The sequence below is a fragment of the Sinocyclocheilus grahami genome, unplaced genomic scaffold, assembly GCF_001515645.1.
Source record: "Sinocyclocheilus grahami isolate Dianchi unplaced genomic scaffold, SAMN03320097.WGS_v1.1 scaffold59.1, whole genome shotgun sequence".
NCBI lineage: Eukaryota > Metazoa > Chordata > Actinopteri > Cypriniformes > Cyprinidae > Sinocyclocheilus > Sinocyclocheilus grahami.
The window spans coordinates 31,114-35,120 of record NW_015505238.1 but is presented as its reverse complement, the minus strand read 5'-3'; the positions used below and the strand labels follow the sequence as shown (position 1 = coordinate 35,120).

The 4,007-nt window shown below is 37.3% G+C and overlaps 1 protein-coding gene across 3 annotated transcripts in view; it reads left to right on the top strand.

Annotated features, from left to right (window-relative positions):
• The first annotated feature begins 2,003 nt into the window (after nucleotides 1-2,003).
• LOC107584368 (neurexin-1a-like) overlaps nucleotides 2,004-4,007 on the top strand; it is a 16,066-nt gene continuing 14,062 nt past the window's right edge. For all 3 annotated transcript variants that reach the window (XM_016270948.1, XM_016270947.1, XM_016270945.1), the window contains exon 1: nucleotides 2,004-2,365. The gene's annotated coding sequence lies outside the window, so the exon portion shown is untranslated. The remainder of the gene's footprint in view (nucleotides 2,366-4,007) is intronic.

Genomic DNA, 4,007 nt, shown 5'->3' with positions numbered 1-4,007 from the left:
CAGTCAGGTACTCCAAATGAGGTTTTATTCTCATCCCAAACAACATCCGTGCTGATGAACACATATAAACACAGAGCAAAGCTTTCCCCAAAAAGCATGCATGTCATCTCACGCCTCATCATAAGTGCCTGAGGAACTCACACCTCATGTATTAAAACACCTCCGGTTTCACACGTGTAGCAACTGGGCCTGTTACCAATGCAATGTTTTGATGTGGAGGGACGAGTCATTGAACCATGCAACTATTGAATACAAAGCTGGAGGTTCCCAAGAGAGCTTTGGCCCACTTTTCTTGTCAAACGATAGCTAACTGAGCAGAAGAAGGGACATCGAACATATTAGTTTCTGAGCATTCTGTTTGGTGTTCCTCTCTGAAAAATCCCATACCCACAAGATGGTGCCCAAACTGCTATTTACAGATGAATTTGAATAAATTCACTTAGTCCCACCTTATATTAGGTGACTTTAGCTACTATGCACAGTACATGCAATAAAACTGATTACAGTGTACGTATTGGATACTTAGGTGTTGTAGATGTAGAGTGCAAAATGGAAAACATTTAAAAAAAACATTTTTTCATTTTAGAAAGTGACAGTGAAGACTGCAAACAATGGGGAGAAGAGTGAGGTGGTGGATGGCTACATGGTAGTGAACTGCTTGGAAGGTTCGCATGCAATATTCATACACTATTTTTATTTGGAGTCCTGCGGTGACTCTACCCATGACGCTCACCTTAACCTTTGTAGATGTAATGTGAATCTAGTTGTGTTCACAATATGTGTATTGCATCAAATGTTTGAAAATGTTTAATGAAAAAGCAGAAATGTGTAGCTTTATATTTTAGAACTGCACATTCATATTCTCTCAAACCTTGTGTATAATTTAACCTGGAAAGCTGTTTATGTCATACTGTTTTGTTTATGGCATTGCGTCGTCATGGCAAAGTCATTTTCACAGTGAAATTGTGTTAACATGCATATTATTTACACCTTGACATTTAGAGTTTGGCCTCATTCACTTTTTTTGTGAAAAATGACAGCATTATGCCACAAATGCTGTTGAATAAGCAGACCTCTTTTTTTTTTTTTTTTTTTTTTCAAAGTACCATACATACACTTAAAATAAACTTAATATAAGTCATATATATTTTTCTATTTAATCATTGGGGGAAACATGCTTTTTAAATGTCTGAGTATTATTATTTTTTCCATCTGCAGTGATTTTTTTTAACGTCGTGATTCAATAGCATCAAGATCGCTCAGGCCGGAGTTTCTCTCATTAGGAGCTTTAAAAGAAAAAAACCCGGAGTGGAGATGGATCCGTGTGATTATAACGCTTTCAAAAGGAAGCAGAAATCTGTCACCCTGCTCCACTCGTATACACTACTCCAGACCGTCTTTTAGTCTTTGTGTTGCTTGGTGATACACACAGCTTGACATTTCTTTTGGAACTAATTTAGTTGGTGAATAACAAATATACGGACTAATCAGCCTGGAACGTAAGTTACTGGATATTAATCGCTGTACTTGTTTAAAGAATCCTTGTATAGAAGCATTTCAGTAGCACTGAATATCAGCACGACTGTGATTACCCGTGGGCACCTGCCTACGGTCAAATGACAGCCATGCTGATATTATTCTTCCATATTACTTAATATGAGTGCACACTGACAGTTTACATTACAGTGACCATGTAACACGTATAGGGTGCAAGTATAATTATACGTTTCATTAAATAGTAACAGCCTATTAAGGACCATTTTATTATTAAAACCTTCTTAACTGACGATATTAGCTATCAACATGCACACTGTAATGTAAAGTGTAAGCAAATGCTGTTATTCTTGGCGCACACGATCACGGATAAAGCTGTTTCCTCATCTGTATGTGGAGTTGCTAATAACGGTGAGCGCTGTCCAAGGTGCTGCAGCGCTCTCGCCCCGCCCGTCTCCATCACACACTAACCGGGAGACACGTGACGCGATGTGCTGACAGTCCCTGGCAAAGCTCGCCTGTGGAACACATCGCACCTTGTCTTGCACACAGAACAGGGAGCGATATCTTCTATTTTATATACAACGGGGGAAAAAACCTAACATTTACATTGGAGAATTTCTTAAGCATGAACCGTTTTGTACTGAATCTTAATTGGTTGTTGGCTCCATTTTGATTTTTTTTTTAAATCTATTGGGACTTTGGAGATCCGCATACGCAATTTTATCGCTCCCATTTCTCCTGCTCATTCGACACCGATGCAGTGATTTTTTTTTTATCAGATGAAAGTCTGAATCGATGTGGAGGAAATCAACCAAGTTCATCGGCGAGGTTGACCTGTCAATGGGCGCACAATGGTCCTTTTCTCAAGGTAAAATAATTAAGAATTGTGTAAATGTAATTCGAAGACGTATTTGAGGTTATGTGCTGTTTTCGGTGAGTTATGGTTGCGCTTCACGCTCTCGATGCAGTCACGCGCAGGTGAGATGATGCAGCTCGGCTCTATTTCTGTTTAATTTCGTTTGTGTTTACAGCTGGCCTTTGCTTCATCTTAAGCGATATTTGATGACTCCCTATATTTCCTGTCCTCAGCGTCTGAAAGAGAGCGCGGTTGAGGCGTGTTAAAGGTGTCTTTCTCGTTCAGTTTGAGCAGATGGTGGTTGATTATTGGTTATGTTTTGCGCATATGAGTCATCGCCAATTTTAATCAAAGGAAAGAAAAAATGGACGAAAATTGTTACCGTTTCAAAGTTTAGATTTTAAATGGCAGATATGTGTATTGTATGATCCCGACTGTAAATCTTATGCGCGGGGCTATTAGGATGATTGTGTATTGTTCCAGACTCCATCTACAGTAGCGACTGGTAATTACTGTAATCGTTTCGCGAATACGGTAAATAAGACTGCCTTCTCTACATGCATATGATATGTTGTGCAAGATCCATCTGTGAAAGGGGTCGGTTGTTATCTTGCTAAGTAGCCCCGTGTAAACCTGACAGTAAACACATAGGAATTCAAGCATGAAATGATTGGTTGAGATCAGTTGACAGACAGCCCAGAGGCCAGACAATTGCAGTGTCATTAATGCTTAAGAGGCGCGCGATAAGCCCCCGCCCTGGGCTCATTTTGGGATGCAGGACTCGAACTGAGCGAGGTTCGCTGAATCAAACGAGATTTCCCCATTACACAGTTTCGATGCTGCCGCGCGTTTGGACCTTTAGTCAGACTGCACAGATCCTCCGCCTGAAATAACTGTAAATATGATTGCCTGTAAGTCTGACTCGGCTGCATACGCTATAAAAAGAATAGTAATTACAACGGAAAAGATTGCAAAACATCACAGTAAAAACTTTTTAGGTGGTTAATTGTAAGTTAACCTTACCATACGATGTGATTTTATAATTTAAAACACAATTCGGTAGTAAAATATTGTAACCCTTTTTTTTATATAAACAAAAGTATAAATTTAAATATTTTCTGGAGACGATTTACATATATTTAATATGTATTTTTAATACAAAAAAAGTTGATAAATTCATTTCATAACTTCAAAATATGAATGGCCTTAATTATTTTGTAATTAAGTGTGTATGGTATGCACATTGGAGGGTTTTATGTTGCATGTCATATTAATATTTACTGCATTATTTTAGTGTATGTGTGTTATCCTAATATTGTTTTGTGTTTTTGTGTGGGAACACTGTGTTCTGTCTTTATATTATTATTGACACAATTGCTGAAGAGACTAATTTTGATGACGTTTAAGCTGTCATGTGGTCTTCCATTATTTTAACTGTGTTATTAGAATTTCTATTTATAGAAACAAAATGATTTTAAAATAGGTTGGCATATTAAGCATATATATAAGCATATATAAGTACAACTTTTTAATTAAATGTACAGTAAAAAAAAACTTTACTGTAAAAATACAGTGATGTAATAGCATTACATGAAGCATTCTGGTCATTATATATTTTACACTTCCAAACTATATATATACATACATATATATA